Source organism: Theobroma cacao, chromosome 2, assembly GCF_053813885.1.
Source record: "Theobroma cacao isolate CCN51 chromosome 2, ASM5381388v1, whole genome shotgun sequence".
Taxonomy (NCBI): Eukaryota; Viridiplantae; Streptophyta; class Magnoliopsida; order Malvales; family Malvaceae; genus Theobroma; species Theobroma cacao.
The window spans coordinates 10,830,651-10,836,238 of NC_142640.1; the positions used below are offsets into that span (position 1 = coordinate 10,830,651).

The following is a 5,588-nucleotide window of genomic DNA, read 5'->3' on the forward strand; positions in this document are numbered from 1 at the left end:
ACCCTTCATTTTCTCATAACAATCAAGGTTCCAACCATCGTTGCCATCTCCATCGTTGATCACTGTTTGTCAATGACCAGCATTAAAAAAAGTTTTTCTATTCAATTCCTTTCAGCTTCCGCATCCAAATTCTAAAATCTTTCTCTTTTCCTACCTTTTTTTTCTCCAAAAACCTAGTTTCAATCGTTACCATTAGATATGGTTGTCATGGATGTCTTTTCTTTTTTCCTCTTATTTCTCCCTTCTTTTAATCGATTGTTTTATTCCATTTCTTCTTTAGCCACTATGAACCGACACATTCGCATGCGACTTTCCCTCTTCATTTTCTACTTATTTTCCTCTTTTTCCCTTTGCTAAAAACAAAACTTCAAAGAAAACACTTAATCCTTGAAATAAAACCTAACTCAAGCCTCAGCCAATCTTTTCCTTTTTGTATTTTTTTGTTTTTTAAGTTTATTTTTATTTTTTCGTTGTTTGCTCTCAATGGTTTGTCTTGGTGATTTTTGGGTGTTGTGTATAGTGTATGGTTGTTAAAAGTGGTGGAAGGTGAAGTTCGTGTTGCTAATGTTTATTAGGAAATAGGTGATTTGGGGTGGGTTGTCTTGGATTTTTAAAATTGAAAATAAGTAAGTTTTTATTTGGGCTATGGAAGTATGGGCTCTATTTCTTTTTTTTATGAATTTCTTACTTGAGAGCTTGTTTGACTTAGCTTTTTTTTTTTTTTTAGCTTAAAAGCTCTTATGAAGCTTTTATGAAAAATAATAGTTTTTAAAAGAGGAAATTGTGAGAAATAGCCCTCCTCATAAGGTGATTTCAGAAATAACTACCCATATGAAGTTATCTATTTCTAACCAAAAGTAAGTATGAGTATACCAAAATGCCTTTAAAAATATCCTGGTAAATTAAGCTCTTGATATCTACTTCCCGACATAGAGAAAATAGAAATAAATGCTCAGCTATTTGAGCTCACTCATCTTTCTCTCTCATCTCTCTAAATTGTATCAACTCTATCAACTCTTTGTTAAGCACCATCGTCATTGACTCTCTCAGCTCTCTGAATTGTATGAGCTTTGTCACCTCTTTGTTGAGCACCTTCGTTATCGTACTGTGGTCTATCTCTTGGCATCTGACCATATTGTCGTTGATAAACAGACCCTACAGCAGAGATGACATGAAGGTATGTTATTGGGCTTATTGCTACAACACATAAATTTCTTAAACTTGTTGTGTAAATTAGAACATGGATTAGAAACATTGCCTAGAGTTGTTATACACCATGCATCTATAAAGCGGATGACGTGTAAAAAAATACTGAAATAACATGTGTTAGCACATGGCGTGTAACATTTTCATGTAACATGGCGTGTAACATTTTCATGTAACATGGCGTGTAACATGTTGTGAACATGGCGTGTAACAATTTTTGAACTTGCGTGTAACGTTTTTGAATATGGCATGTAACATTTTTTAAACATGGTGTGTAACATTTTATGAAAATGACGTGTAATAACATGAGTAACAAATTTTAGAACATAACATGTAATGTGTAAAATGATTGACAAATTTGTTGTTTTCAAAATTTCAGTGGGGTTCCAATTGTACGACTTATGATAAGATATAGTGATTAGTGGGTGGATGGCATTTACAAGGGTGGTGAGTCACGAATACGGGGGGCTAGGAGTGATTTGTCATTTACGGGCTTGATGAAGCTGGTTGAAGATGTTGTTAGGGTAAACTCATAAATTGACGATATTGAATTGCATGCATTGATCAGTACACTCGAAAAGCTATCACACCTAATTATCAAAGACGATAAGAATGTTGCATTAATTTTGCTAGAATAGAGAAATGTTTTGACTATGTATGTTAGCATTAAGGGACGCCAAACAAATGTTATGTCACATGAAAAAGATGAACAACATGGTAATCAACTTAATCAAAATGAGATTTACAATGCTTCCCATATATCACAGCATTCGGTCTGTTACCCATAACAATAGCAATTGACCTATGCACAAGAGTTTGTGCAGCCCGGTAGACATACGACATTCACAGAACAGTTGGCTGCATAATTTCGATCAAGATGTGCATCAAACCAATTACTTACTTCTATCCAACAAATGCAACGATCAGGTGAAACTGTAGAGGGTGTAATGGCATTTTTAAATGAGAATACGACACTTGAGGATAACACTGCGACGTTGGTGGGTGACACTGTGATGCTTGAGGATAATACTACATTTGATGAGGGAAATGACGATTTGTTCCATGCTGGTAAAGATAAATTTGATGACAATTCAGATGATGGGCTTAATGAATGGCATGATGACAGTTCAGACGATGACTGACTTTATGATAGTGACATTCCAATTTGCAATAATGTTGAAAGTGAAACAGAACCTGTTAGAGGTGTTGATGTACGAGATGTTCAGTATGATGACCCCATATACAATAACCCCATCGCTAGTGAGAACAGGATTCGTTCCCCTGATACATTGCTCGATGATAGTTATCAAGAAAGGGGAAATGTAGGGATATCTCGTTCGTGGCTAATCCCAAGTGCAGAAAGGCTCTCCTTCCAAACAATTACCATTGAAGAGTCGACATGTGCCGATGATTGCTCATACAAAGGAAAAATGTTTTCCTCGAAGGTCGAGTTGAAACGAGCTTTGAACATGTTGTCTCTAAAAGAACAATTTGGGATAAGAGTAAAAAGGTCATGTAAAGGTCGATATGAGGTTAATTGTAAGGACAAGGCATGCAAGTTCAATGTGCGTGCAACGAAGTTACCAGAAGGAGAATATTGGCAAGGTCGAATGTTCCACAGAGTACACATGTGTACTATTGATGGTTTATAAGGGCGATTTTCAATTGCGAGTGCGAAGATAATTGGTGAACTTATGTCACACAAGCTTCAAGCTAACGGAGTAGCATTGAGACTTAAGGACATAATTAGTGAGATAAGGGTTCAGTGGGGATTGGAATGCTTGTATGGTAAGGCCTGACAAGCGATGGAGTATGTAAAGAGGCTTGTGTTCGGTCCCCTGGAGAAGTCATTTCATTTATTACCCTCGTATTTTTATATGTTGGAACAAGAAAATCCCAGCATAGTCACTGCACTGGCCATTGATGAGGCACAAAGATTCAAATATTGTTTCTGGTTATACGAGGCTTGTATTTGGGGGTTTAGGGTTTAATGCCTCTACGTTTGCAATTGATGCGATACATTTGAAAAGTAGGTTTAAGGGTGTTCTGTTTGTCACTGTATGCAAAGATACGAATGAGTATGTATATCCAGTTGCATTTGGCATCGGCCATGTTGAGGACAAAGACTCATGGATGTGGTTTCTTAGCAAGCTGCTTGATACGGTTGGTTGTCCTGAAAACACTATGTTCATTTCTGATTAGCATCTTGGCATTAAGAAAGCAATCCAAAATGCATACCCAGAATTCACCACGGTTTATGCGGTTACCACTTGAAGAAAAACTTTAACAGGCATATGAACCAGCTCAAGTAGATTCACGCGAGAGCCCACGCTGACCTTATGAGAATAGGACCTGAGAGATGGGCATTTGCATGTTCACCGGCAAGGCAATATCAACTCATGACATCCAACATTGCTGAATGTGTTGACTCATGCTTGAAGCATGCAAGACAAATGCCAATCACTATTTTGATCTAGTTCATCAGGGACATGTTCCAACATTGGTTCTATGACTGGTACGAGGAGGTTGTCAAGGTGACCATGCCCCTCAGCCTTTTGGTTGCTAAGTAGTTGAGCAAACGATTCAATGATGCACATCGCTTTGTAGTAAAACCTATCAATCAAGTGGAGTTTGAAGTTAAAGATGGGAAGATGGATGAACTTGTAAACTTGTCCAAGAAGACATGTTCATCTTATGAATTTTAAACAGATTTACTACCATGCAGCCATGCCATTGCAGCAATAAGTTTAGAATATCTTTATTTCTTATTTGAACCCTAATTGACATAGCATTTACATTGTGCTTGAACATTGAGTTCATTGTATTTTTCAGTAAATGCAAACATGAGGCCGTTGAATTCTACACTGACTACTACAAGACAACTGTTTTAGTGGAGGGTTATACGGGGTCCATTCACCTGGTAGGGCATCTTAGTGAGTGGAACATCCCTCCTCATGTGGAATAAATTGTCATATTGGCACCACCTTAGTGAGGCAAAGCGGGAAGATCTAGAGGAGAAGGAATCCATCAGTTGGTGAAAGCATTCGAGCATGGAGATGTTCGCAATGCAAGAGGTACGGGCATAATAGACAGAATTACGCATCCCCATTTACAATTTCATCCACAAATCCGGCACCATCTCCAAGGCAATCGACTCTTCTGCGAGTGCGACGATAAAAAGCATGTTTAAGTTGCAGATAAATCGGTCACACACGCAACAACTATCCAATACGAAGGACAATGTTTGAAAACGTAGGGTGTCTTGTGGATGAAGACAACTTGCTGGCCTAACTAAATATGCGAGCCATGTGTAATACCTTTGTCACAATTTTCTCTTGCAGTTTTTTGCATTCATTCATATTTTGTGTTTGTTAGTTTCCTCTTGTAGATGAGTCTTTATTTTTTTATTTATTTTGTAAACATATTACATGATTAATCATTTCATTTTGTCCGTAATTTTGAGCAGCTAATAGACTTGTGAAGTCCCTATATTCTTCGAGTGGATTATTATTGATATGCTTATTAATAAGTCAAATATTTAAGTGTAAAAGATTTATGGTGTTGAAAATATATATAAATATTTGTTTACTTGATTATTTGATTCTATAATATGTAAATTAACTTATCATTTTGACAAAAATTTAGTTTGAATTCTCCTTCTCTAAAAACAAATTTGTAAAAATTTCATATCTAAAGTTAAATTTAAATGAATAACTTGTATTACGTTAAAATAAAATAATATAAACTGACTAAATAAATTCTTTCTTCTTCTATTTATAATAGTATACAAATTTGAAATTGGTTATTTAACTTAGTTTTTTACTTGAGCTAAAGTCAAATAAGCAAAACATGTTGATTTAGTTTTTTCTTTCAAAAAATTGAAAAACAGAGATATGGAGTTATCGACGATTATAAAATTAATTCCTCGTTCTGACTCGCTTAATTTGGACATGACAAACCTCTTATTACAACCATAGAATTTGAGTTCCACCTTTCCAATTATTTATTTATTTTTTATGTTTTTATTTTGTTTATTATTTTAAGTTATATTTTTTAAGTTGAAATTTTCTATATTAAAGACTGTATTTATGGTTGGTAAAGATAAATATAACTGTAAATATTTATTCTATTTTATTTTATTAATAAATTTTTAGGGTTTCAAAATTAATAATTTAAATTTAAATTTATTAAAATTTGATTATGGTATCTGAATTTAAATAAAATCATTTTATAAGAAATTTTGAGTAAATTTAAATAAAAGGTAAACTCGGTAAGAGTTGAATAATTTCAAATGAATGTGTATTTGTAAATTGTGAAAGTTGTAACTAAATGGTCAAAAGACCTAGGAAGTCCCTGTACTCACCCATTTCATTCAATTTAGT

The 5,588-nt window shown here is 34.8% G+C and overlaps 1 non-coding gene across 1 annotated transcript; it reads left to right on the forward strand.

Moving 5' to 3' along the window:
- The first annotated feature begins 5,102 nt into the window (after window positions 1-5,102).
- LOC148764031 (small nucleolar RNA snoR8a) lies at window positions 5,103-5,195 on the forward strand. Its single transcript, XR_016024959.1, has one exon. It is a non-coding gene; the product is annotated as a small nucleolar RNA snoR8a (small nucleolar RNA).
- Window positions 5,196-5,588: the final 393 nt, after the last annotated feature.